This window comes from Mizuhopecten yessoensis, unplaced genomic scaffold (assembly GCF_002113885.1).
Source record: "Mizuhopecten yessoensis strain PY_sf001 unplaced genomic scaffold, ASM211388v2 scaffold6683, whole genome shotgun sequence".
NCBI lineage: Eukaryota > Metazoa > Mollusca > Bivalvia > Pectinida > Pectinidae > Mizuhopecten > Mizuhopecten yessoensis.
Window position 1 is genome coordinate 2,109,843 of NW_018406672.1, and position 13,168 is coordinate 2,123,010.

Here is a 13,168-nt window from a genome sequence, read left to right on the forward strand (position 1 = left end):
AGAAAGACTTGATGACCATGCATGCATCAAAACAGGTCAAGTAGCTCTATGCTTCAAATCTTAATTATGATGTATTAGACAAGATCCAACTCTATAGAAATAGCACTTATCTTCTAATCTCCTTTGATTAGACCATGTAGCTGTTAATAGGACATAAATTACAAACAAACTAAACTATTGATTAGGCTACATAAAAATGTTTTTATCTGTATGGACACAACTTGGAAGTTCCAAATTTCAATGAAACTTATCAGATGTTCTAGATAATATAATTTTTTGATGATCGTTTAGTTTTTATGATGTTTTTACCTTCCTACTTGAGTATTTTACAGGTGTCGAATCCTAAAACCAGTAATTTTTATTACTGGTCAATGAGGTGATAAACCTGAAATAACCAGTATCAGCAGCTGTTCATAACTGGACGCTGTATTGGCTCAAGTAGTGCTTGACCACTTGGATTTTCTCCAAGCTTTATACTACAAAGCTTTGAGGTAATAACTACATGACATACTGCCAAGTCCAGAGGAATAACTAAATGAGTGACCGGTGAGGTATGAAGTGTTAATAACTGAAGGACTGACCACTGACCGGTGAGGCAGGGGCAATATCTAAATGAAAAGCAAGTCTAGCCATAACTTTATGACAATTAATATAGAGTATGATAGAGTTACGGCCTTGCATGGCTATAACTGACCATTAACATTAAGACAATAACAAAATAGAGTGGACACTTCAGCATCAGCCTACCTCCAACCCCTACAGACAAACATAGCAATGGCCCAACATCAAAGGAACGGGCCAATCTAATGAGGAATGTAGGGGTGAAAATATTAATTGTCCACTTCATGCAGTATTCCTGAACGGTCATAAAGTCCTTGATATCAAACTGAAATTGTGGTTTGTTGGTACATGTATGATATTTGAGTAAAATACATATTTGTCAAAAACTAATTGGTGTTCTTTTTAATCTCATTTCAATACATATAGTATTACATCATGGATCTCGTATTAGCATCAAAAGCTTTTAAATTCTGATTTTAAACATATGTTTCTTTTCTTCAGACATCAGATCCACTCCAAATGAATAATGCCAATAATGAAACTAAACCCTCGGAGAAGTAAAATGACACCACAACACTCAGGTTTTTAGAATCCCTCAGCTTCCATTGCAAATTTTGAAGCCAAATTTCATTTTAATGCAGAATTCCCCGGGCTATTGCAAATTATTTTCATAACAAATTAAAAAAAAAAAATGAATGCATTCAAACAAATGCCAGCCTGTGATTATATTTGGTTGTTACATCGCAAATATTTTACTGCCGTAGGAAAAACAAAATAGCTGCTTGCAGATTGATATCTCGGCCATATAGAAGTTGTTGTTTACGATGTTACGACTATGACCGAGTACAGATATTTCGGTATTCAGCCCGTAGGTGGACGGAAATGCAAATATACCTTTTATGGTGAACAAATCCGATTTTATACGACGTGTTCTTTAAACAAAATGTACATTAATTATTCTCATAAAAAGCGAAATACACATGTTCATTGTAGAAATTTCACCATTACTTAACGGAAAAGTATGTCTGCCTTAAAGCTACATCCCATCAAAACTCCCTTTAAACCAGATAAAAGTATGTCTGCCTTTAAGCTACATCCCATCAAAACTCCCTTTAAAACTGGATAAAAGTAAAAAAATAAATATGTGAAATATATTTTCCAATGCCTGAAGTGATAGAAATGATATCCTTCTACAAAGCACTAATGACCAGTACGCAACGACTGATTCGACAAAATACCCATTGATACTCCTTAATACCTTGTCAGGTTTTATTCCATCCTTCCTCAGGTAAGATGTTTAAACTCATTCAGCCCTGAAGACACATTTAAGCTCTTCCGATGCAAAGGTCGGAATAGTTCATTATGAAATTTCAGGGGTGAGTGAGTTGATATAACCCAGAAGAAGTGGCGTGCTAAATAGCATTGCTATAGCTTTCTGATACTTCTTAACCATTTACCGATATTTCCACAGTTTTTAGTTGGTACATACAATTTAGAATTATAAGGGTTCTTGACCAACTACAACATTCGTTGTCGACACCAAAAGTCAATTACTACAGATATGTTACACGGACATCGAGAAATTTTGGGTGGCTAAATCACTCATCTTTTATAAAATATACTACAACACTTTCACATCAATCTTTCATAATAATCCAGTGTTGCGTACAACTATACTGATGAAAAAAGATTAAAAACATGCATTAAATTAGTTTCTGTCGATTAAGACAATAATTTGTTGCTATATTACATCATTAATAAATCAATAACAATAACTACATACCAATATCATTATTTTCCATAAGTTCAACATTAAACAATGACAGCCTTTTGATTTTGGTTGATACATGGTTTAATCGACCTGAGAAAAAAACATTTACTGAGGATGAAGTCTGACATCGTTATTTTTTTCTCGGGTCGATTAAACCATGAATTGACCAAAATCAAAAGGGTATAACAGTAGGTCAATATCATTTTTTAACGGGAATCACATGACACAGTTCCAGCCAATCAGGAGGAGTGAAAAATATTGTTTTATTGTAACAACTATGGTTCTTCATAAAGGACACAAAACCGTTTTTAGGTAATGAACAATTTCACATTGATTTACTTCGAGAATTATTTCAATAAAAATTTTGCACAAATATTTTTTACTTTTTCGCAAATTAACATCATTCACAATAAAATTTAATAAGAACACATACAAAAATAATTTGATTTTCGCTATAAAGGATTGAACTTTCATTTATTGCAACAAGAAATTTTGATTAATGAGTCATTTCAGATTTTTGTTGTTATCCTTTTTTGTGTTTCCAGACAAAATCCTCTTGTTATTCGTAGACCTGAAGACTACCAAGTACACTGACTCAGGGATTAGCTGTGAGTGAGCCATATGTCACAAGAGCACCAAGGACCAAGACTGATCACCACCTGTTGCTCGAAGTACAAGGACCAAAGGTCATTTGGTATTCAAAATAAATCTTTTCGTGAATTACTTTTGATCAGAATTTCTTAAACATGACAAGTTTGTTAAGAAAATGTTCTAAATAGACTGCTACAAGTAAAGGTGCAAAATTTCAATTAGCGTTTCAACTTGCATCAAATATATGCTATTAGAGTCGATGATTATTCGGAGTAACATGTTTCAATCAAAAGTGTCTACAATTTATATCGTAAAATATGTAATTAGGTTCAATCGGTGCAACAAAGGGTGAAGCTCAAGGTCCTGGTCAAGTGTCCACTGAGACTGGACATTTAAATTCACACCTGTCCTGAAGGTATTCACACACCTTTTCTCACCTGTTAGCCTATCAGATGCCGATAAACTTTATCGCAGTTTCTTTGTAATCCTAGTCAAATAAATCTTTGTAAAATAAAAGGCAACACACCACTCTCTTATTTATGAACATAATAAAGGTTTTTAGCGATTAAATAAAAACACACGTCGTCAGACAAACACAATTCCCCGTGGTTCATTTACTCGCTGTACAATAAGTTTTATTACAAGTCTTGGGCCATATATTCAATGTCTCGCTGCTAACATAATGGCCGTCATATTCTACGTGAAGTGCTGGACACCCCCAACAAAGCTCTTGTCAACTATAAACTATATATACCAAGCTTTCAACATCAAATGAACAACAGAGAGCCCCGGAGTTTGTTTTGCATTGTCTGAGCCTTAGTCACAGGAAGGTGAAACAGGAAGTAAGCAAACATTGGAAAACATCAAAGCGAGGCTTTGTTTGCATTGTGGGTACTTACCAAAGACTGTGTAACCGATACAAGTACTTCAGCATCTGGGGGTGGCTATAATGTCTGGGAGAGACCACCACACCTGTATCTGGAATTATAGATGGAATTTTTATTTACATCTTTATCAATTACATATATTATATAACACAAGTCAACATAGGTAACACAACCATGTATAATATCTAAATTGTAAACTTATGTTATTAAGGCTATATGCTACCTTACATATTCTGGTACATTTTAAATTTAGTATTGACGTAATGATTCGACCAAGAATTATTGTGATATATTGATTCTATATGTGATATAAACAGCTGTAATATATTCATTCTGGTGTAGGTTTCAAATGTGTCAATAATTGATAAAAAAAAAAAAAAAAAAAAAAGTTTGAAACTCTTTTTGAATGAGGATGTGTGTAACCATGGTAACATATGCCCTTAATTATATCCATTAGTAATACTTAATACGAAGCTAATATGTGTATAATTTTGAACACTTAAGAACAATGTAGGCACAGCAGTGAATTTGTGTCGAAATCAGAACATCTTCGATACATATTCAGAAAGATCTACAAAAATCAATTTTACAATTTACTACAGGAAAAAATTACAACTAAATATGCTTTAAAGATATTTGTGTACATTTAGACATACTGAACTTCGTTGAACAACTTCCATTGAAACTTGAATTGCCTCGTCAGCGAGTTCAGCTTACAATTTCTAGAAAACCTCGTCAACACATAAATTGATCTCATACTCAATCATGAACACTGCAGCACCGAAATGTCATCTACCATTACACTTACACGGTATATCATGCTCATCAATATGCGGGAAATACAATAAAACTTACACCGTATAGCGTGCTCTTCCACAATTACCCACCAATCAACACGTATCTGTTCGTGTTTCCATGGTGATAAATTGCCGATATCCAATCACATGGTCAAGTTATATAACGATGAGACCCCGTACATCAAGATAGAGGCATTAGCTCTCAACGTTTCACTGGCAACCCAACAAATTAACCTGACAATATTTACAAGATTTATTTTCTATATCAAGACTCAGGATCTGCTTTCTATTGCGACAAAATTCCATTTATTTTACCAAAGTGATATTCGTGGTGCCAATTGAGCGCGAATTTGGGTTGAGTTTGTCCTTGGACTACCTATTACAGCAGCTAATGGGGAGGTAGCATGAGAGATGCAGGTCTACAGGTGTGAACACGGAGAGATAGCAGCCAGGTATAGAGCAACAAAGCTTCAAATGTCCTATTTACATAGGCTTTACATACCTTCAGTGAGGCCATACCAAATTAATTACTTGTTCTTCTGATCAAGGACAACATGATTTCTATGTAGTTTCTGCTGCCATCGAATATCTCAAACATTTAATCCTTTCACCCCTATGTAACTTAAGTAAACTCTTCGATGCATTGATTTGGATAAGTCCATTATGGTCTACAGTGGTGAAAGGGTTAAGGTACTGTAGTTGAACCTGACTGGGTCAATTGCCTGCAACCTGTTAGCTCAGTTTGTTAAAGTGTCTGTCTACAGTTTGGTGGTGCGAGGTTCGAATCCTGGTCTTGCCCCATTACATTTTCACTCTCCTGTTACAGTAATTATATCCACTGTTCTTAAAATTAATAGGAAGAATGCTTCTTTACAAATTAATTCATCATTAAATTTTTGTTTTTTTTAAATGGTTGAATTTTTTATAGAGATATTCTTCTAGCCATTAGATGTTGATTGCATACATATTAATTTTGTTGTTGAGAACTTTGAAGAAGACACCATTAACTAATTCACCCCTTGAAGACACATTTGAACTCTTCCAATTCAAAGGTTGGAATAGTTCATTATGGAATTTCAGGGGTGAATGAGTCAAATTGCATCATCAAGCCCAAACAAACTGTACCTGCTACTGTACACAAGGCTCCGACATACAGATGCCTCGCCTGTTCATTGTACATCAACACCTGTCTTTGACTACAGGTGAAACAATTGACTCCAGTGATAAACGAGGTACTTAGCAATTTCATTAACCTCTTAAGCACACATGTTTTTGTACAACCCTTTTTTACCCTCCATTCTCCAGATGCATCCCCCCCATTCAACTCCCTTCCAAGAAAAAGAAAAAAAAAATCAAATTTGCCCAAGGTGTGAGCTAAGTGTAGATCAGAAACAGCCTAAGAGTTGGCCTTCACCACTAGTAGCCCTGTGTGTTCACTTTGAAGATTATCAACACCTGAGTCATTAATAACCATTAACAATTGTGTAAAAGGTTGAGCTTTTTAATTATTCTATATATAAAAATCTGACTCTCAAAAACCTTCAAAAATATCATAACCCTCAAAACGCCTGAAAGCTTTGCACTTTTATATACAGAAATTGCATTAGATGTATTTATTTTCTAAAAGCTCCAGTTTTTAAGAATCTCGTTTTGTTTAGTCGTGTCGTCCTATTACAAAAAACGAATGCTCTTCCCCGATATGATTTTCAAGGCACAATCCTGACGCATATCTATCAATGTTTTTATGAGCCCAGGGGTATACATAAAGGACATTTATCTGCCATGATCAAGGGCATATGGTTGGTGATATCAAAATTTATAGTCTGAAGGATTCTTGTTCTTTTGTTTTATATACGTTTCAAGAGAAAATTAAAGCCATTCCTTTTATTCTGTCGACAATGAAGTAATTTCACAAAGAAAAGTCAGCTTCCTTGAAATCGAAAAGAAAATATGTTTCAAGATTTTATTTTAAATAGTCTTTCAAAAGAGGGTTTGTTTGTATGTTTTCAAATATTAACAGTTTTCTCAAATCATACAACGACATTTTACATTTTCTTCTATTTAAGATCATCGTTTTTATAGTGCACTCGTACCGAAATCCCTGGTCATACACCTATGGAATATGACACTAGAACTGGTCAAATTATCTTGACCACAGGTTTAAATGACATTTCACCTGGTCAAATAGTTGTGTTGACCACACGCACGCCTTCCTTATGTTAAGGCTCCATGTCCCAACTAAACTGTGGTTTTTTCGTATTTACAGTAATCTCCCCTTAACTTCTGTTTAGAAATAACTGTAGCACTATTTGGCCAGGATACATCTGTTGACCAAGCAGCTCAGTCGGTTTGAGAGATGGCACAACAAACTGAAGTATAGGGTTCAAATCCTGGTCTAGTAGCCTCACTGCATTTTTCTACACTCAGAACTCTGCTGTTGATTATATTTTGTTTATTTTATCTTCATCACTTTTCATAAAAGTCCCGTAAGGAATAGTTTTCCTTTCAGAAATGATTTATCAAAGCAATAATCGTTCCAAAAAATATCAATTTGTAATGTATATAGTAACAGCTTCTGGTACAGAGATCCCCTGAAGTTTCATAATAAACTATTCCAACCTTTGAAATATCAAACAGTAGATTGACACAGGTAGAGATTTTAGGGGATACCATTTTTGTTTTGTTTGTGTTTTACGTCCTATTAACAGCTATGGTCATTTAAGGACGTGCCAGGTTTTGGTGATGGAGGAAAGCCGGAGTTCCCAGAGAAAAAACCACCGACCTACGGCCAGTACCTGGGGACTGCCCCACTTAGGCCTCCAACGTACCTGCGACCCAGTGGTGGAGGGCTAGTCAGGTAGCAGAATGTAAGATGCCTTAATCACTTGGCCACCGTGGCCCTTTAGTCAGTAATGAGAGGTGTTACAAAGGGGGCCAGTGGTTTATAAGTAGTGTCTTAGAATGCAGATGTCCAATTCTACAGAAGGGGGGCGTTCTCCATTAATTAATCTACATTTTTCGCAAAACCACTATGTGTGTAATTGTGTGTAATAGTTAGAAAGTATATTAAGCTGTGAATACGATACTGTTTATAAACCATAAAGGCTAATTAAGTTTGAGTGCACAGACACACCCACATTTCTACTGGGTAATTAACGGTCACGTAATTGGAATATGCAATAGTGTCATCCAGATGTTTTCCTTGATCATGTGATAATGACTGGAATAACTATCTTATTATCTACACACCTACGCTGTTAGACCCAAACAGTACCGAGCAGTAAGGAGAAATTACACTATTCAACACTTCAAAACATTATGTTAGCCCGACTACCAGCAGATTTTTTACTTTCTATTGTTGAAATAGTTCCCTGTTTTTTTTTACTAAAAATGAAAGTTCTTTGATGTGCGATCCTGATATGGACATCCCTAAGGTATATGAGAAATACAATACCTAGCCCTCTGAAACAAAACATGCTAAAAAATGTACATTATATGAGTCAGCTTAAACCCCCAGAGGGTGGAATTTCCCAACCCTATACACATACGTAATTTTGATCTATATCTTACCTCAAAAGGACCAAATATGTAGATAATTTGGTGAAATGGATTTTTTATGCAAGTTTGAAACTTTCGTCTATAATGTACATGAATTCATTTAATTATGAAACTGTTGAACTGTTCACGTATAAATGAAAGAAACGCAGTAAGTTTTCAAGTATTTTTGCTTCTTTTGAAGCTCTTCGGGGAAAAGAAAGTACATTTATTGACGTCATATCTATATTTAAAGTTATTATAAAGACAAGCCTTAATTCAGATTGAAGGTTACCTTCCATGGCAAGGACAAGCGGTACATTATTTAGTGTAATCAATGACATAGGATAAACCTTTTACAGTATCAGTTCTCAATAGACACTGCATATTAATTACTTATACACAATTTTTCTTTCAGAGACGAAAAAGGAAATACAGCTTTGTGCCGCCGTTTGAAGAAAGAGAGTTCAAAAGAAAATTGACTTTAATATCCAATGGGTCATGCACCCAATCCTTCTATTTAGTTAGAATAGCATGAAGGCATAGATTATATTCTGTATTTTCAATGACATGTCATAGGGTGATCATATCTATGTTAAATAAAATAGAAAACAAGAGAACACTGAAGCTCCTATGGTCTTCGGTCTGGAAAAGCCTCCCTAAAAAGGTCGTACAATCAACCACAATCAGGGAGTTTGAAATTGGACTGGGCAATTATTGGAATAATTTTAAACTAAAATATAACCACTTGCCTGGACATAATTTCATTAGCCGAAGTAAAAAAATTATTTGTATGCAAATTGTAATATTACTGATACGGACTTAAAAGCAGTAAATGTCTACATCCATCAATTATCCTATTTAATCCTATTAAACAAAAATCCTATTAAATAAAACTACAATTTGATCTCCAAAGTGATTAAATAGGGGCAAAATATGAAAAAATAAATAGTTTACAGGAAGAGCTTTGAAAAATACAAAGAAAACAAGACCCGGTGTTCCTGAAGGGTATAAGCTTTATCTGTCAGTTTAACACCACTCCCTGTGTAAATCTAGGTTAAATCAAAATAATGTCATGCTCCTCAAAATGGAAATGTTACAGGATTGAGAGAATCTAAAGACAGGTATGTTCATGATATAGTATGTATTTCATTTCTGAAGAGTATGACTTTAGGAAATATATAAAACTAGACCTTTAATTGATGTAAACATGGACCAATGTTAAACACACTGATGGCAGCACACTGAATTGTACACAACAATACCTATATAAATGATAACACTGGCAATTATAACAACTTTAATTCTAAGTCACAGATAAAGGGAGATAATTCTCACACAAATCACATGTGTAATGTGTAAGGTCACAAATAGCCTTAAGGAAGATAACCCTAACCCATATCACAGGTAAAACGTGTAAGGAAGCATCTATTATTAAGGGAGATAACTCTAAAAACAAATCACTTGCATAATATGTAAGGAAGCACATATCCTTAAGGGAGATAACTCTGAAACAAAACACAGGTACCATTGTATATTGTGTAAGGGAGATCACTCTAACACAAAACAGGTACATTGTGAGCTATCCAAGGGCAGATAACTCTACCACAAATCAGTTAAAATGTGTGAGGTACTTATTATTCTTAAACATAACAACGGTGTTAAGTCATATGCGACATTCTTTTTTTCCCCTGAACATTTCCACAGAAACCTGAAACAATGCTGTCAAGGTTCATTATGCTCCCCATCTTTTTGTGAGCCTGCTGACTGATCCTAGCTTTTCATGATGAACACACAATAAAACCCATGTAATGGTAACTTTGGTAGATCAGAAAATATAAAGATGATTAAGTCACATAGTGCCCTTTGGCAATGTAATTGGGAAAACTGCAAACATATTGCTCTATTTCGAGATGTTAATACGCTTCCTTGTTTAATCTAAATTCTTTTTAAGACATGTCGGATCTAGTTTTCAATGCAAGCCATTGGCTAGAGTAATTAAATAGCTATTGATTTTAGGTTGAGTGATATATATAATACATGGAATGTTTTTATTAAAAATAGAATCAATTATATGGATAATAAAACCACATTACAAACCTTGCTACAAGTCAATAACTGTTCAACTGACAAACATCACTATTCAGAAAATTAAACCTCTTTAAGAAATGAAAAATCTATACGAGGAGGAGAAAGTGGGAGTTTGTATTAAAACCACTCTGTAATGTGCAAATTATATGAAAAAGTCAGAAAATAATTAAGCTTCAAATAGCAATTTTAATCTTCTAGAGCCAGTTGTCGAAATTGTCCCGAATGTCAATTTCGAATTCCACGACCAAATATAAACATTTGTGGATGACGCTGTGCTCGACTCTTAAAGTGCATGTGCCAATGAACTTCTATTCTTATGGCAAACATGACAATGAATCCTGGTGAAGCATCTCAAAGTTTTCAAAATCGATTTCAATGGGAGTCTATATTCTATTAGCTATAGGACGTATGGAATGGTTATAATGTATTGGAGGTTGATCGGCTGTGTGACAAAGAAATCCTACATCAACGTGTCAGGATTTGCTTACGAAACACACAAACCAACATGTAACTCGGCTTACCCTTAATTACCTACATCTAGAAGTACAAAATGGAGGTACATTCAGTGTATACTCAACAAAACATTGAATAATCAAGGCGAGAACAAAATTCTCAAATGCACTGGCTCTTTGATCAAGATCCTTTGAAAAAGTACTTTCCTATCAATCATAAAATGCATATTTCATAGAAGTAGGTCAGTGGTATCCAAGGTAACAATTATGATGTCATAATAATGATGACGTCAACAATCGTCTCATGGCATTCATAACTGATATGAATGATATCTGAATGTGGTAGGGATATATATGCATATGTTGGCAATGCCATATACAACGTTAATATTTCAGTATGACCATCCCCCCAGTTCAATGGAGAATGGAAAACTGGATATTTTCGTGGAAAAAGCACCTACACCGTATTTCATTTTGGTTATATGTCACAACAAGCAGTATTTTGCAACAAGTAAAAATTTGTATAAGTTTTTCCAATGAACCTTCTCATACCAAAAGAAAATTATTTATCAAATATTATTATATTCACAAGAAACTGTTACTTTGTTTTTAGCTACGCTTGACCATTGACTGTTCTATTCATTGAATAAGCATATATGATACAAACACCAATTTGAGCTAAAAGCTGAATTTTTAAAAAGTTTATTTTTCTATGTGATTTACATAAGATAACGTGAATGCCAACTGGACAAAGGCAAATCAAACATGAAGTGCTGTATAGTGCACATGTGTGCTTCATTGAATTTGCCCTTGTCCATTTGGCATTCATATTGCCATAGAATGCCAACAGAAAGCACCAATACACCAATAAACCAATATAATGCCTTCAGCAAAATGGCAAAACTTTTACCTTAAAACATATTCCATACAAAAAGATACCTTAAAAAAGTTCACCTGTCTCAACATGTTTTATTCATTAAGCATTGAGGTTGTTTATTTTAATTTTCATCTGGGTTTGAAAAGATTTTTTTTGCAAACTGTATAAATGATTGAATCCACGTAGCGGATTCTTAAAGTTTGCAAAAACAATTATTTATTATCGAATACATAAACTTTTTGTTAAATAAAATATGAAAAAACATGTGCTTAAAAGTAATTTGGCGAGTCGACATGTGTGCATAACCTCATAAACTGCACATGTTTTGCAATGTATATAAACATGTTTTTAAAGACTCTAAGATCTACATGTTGCGCCATCCATTTTTTCAAATGGTATTACACAATAACTTTAATAGCCCTGTAAGTAAAAAGCAGAACTTATCATTTCGAACACTGGAGCACCGTATTATTGTGTGATGCACTATAAAGATGATTTTTGTTTTTAATATACGTGATAAAATCAGCAACAATAATAAGATAGAATCTGAAAGTTTAATGGACTATTAAAGGAACTGTTTCGTGCTCAAATAAAAACAGATTACATGCGCTCATCCGAAATCATAATGTATTTATACAATTTATCATAAGTGGATTTTACTATAACACTCCAATAAAGCTACATTAATTGTTAGCTGTAATAACGGCGATGATGTGTTTCCACCATGTAGGTAGGTTCATTAGCCAATAACGGGAGAATGTTAGGAGCTAACGATCCATCATAACAAACCAGGCGCCTTGCGCTCGATTCTAATGATAAACAACACACTGCGAAATATACACAACGACGTCACAATAACGTTAATGACCGACTATAAATGTCTGCCTTTGATGTCAAAAGTTCTCTGCATGTCTTCAGTGTAATCATCGGAAAACCCTTTTTTTTTTATCTGCCAAAAATGTTTATGCAAAGTACGACAGCTGGATTTTGAATGAATTGTCAGTTTTACAAAATATACAATGTGTCATCTGTTGTATATATATATATAGTGTTTATGAAAACTAGGACAATAATTTATTTATGAAAGAACTGACAGTTGTCAAAAGCAAAGTTTTAAATACAAGACATAATTTTTGTTTGAGAGACTTCATTTAAGAGGCTCTTCTGCATTGATTTCAATATTTTCTCTTTTTTTCCCATTATTGTGCATGATGTCCACAGGAAGTTGCGTTGGGAGTGAGAAGGCCACTAGCTGTTATGACGAGAGTTGGAGTGTGGGGCGATCGTGGAGCAAATACTTTGATGGCAGAAAGGAGGAGGACGCCAAATTAAATACATAGCGAGCATATTAATTACAAGATGTAATTTACCACACTTTTCTTTTGAAAAAAGGACAGCAAAAAAGATCTGCAGTGACAGTTTCTATCCCCGTGTATAAACTGATGTCCCTCGGGACTGGCTCCATGGGCCTGTGTGTTTACAATGATGTCCCGCAGGGCGAGCTCAACGGCACACCAAGTTGTTGTCAGGCTAATCAGCACTAATTGACCTTTCATCATTCTGACACCTTTATCCCCCCATAGCCTCCCGAATCTGCCTCCTGGATC

At 34.6% G+C, this 13,168-nt stretch overlaps 1 protein-coding gene across 9 annotated transcripts in view; it reads right to left on the bottom strand.

The window, feature by feature from the left end:
• The window catches only part of LOC110452441 (teneurin-m-like), a 202,283-nt gene that overhangs the window by 174,301 nt on the left and 14,814 nt on the right, over positions 1 to 13,168 (bottom strand). For all 9 annotated transcript variants that reach the window (XM_021500988.1, XM_021500987.1, XM_021500984.1 and 6 more), the window contains exon 3: positions 3,823 to 3,901. The gene's annotated coding sequence lies outside the window, so the exon portion shown is untranslated. The remainder of the gene's footprint in view (positions 1 to 3,822; positions 3,902 to 13,168) is intronic.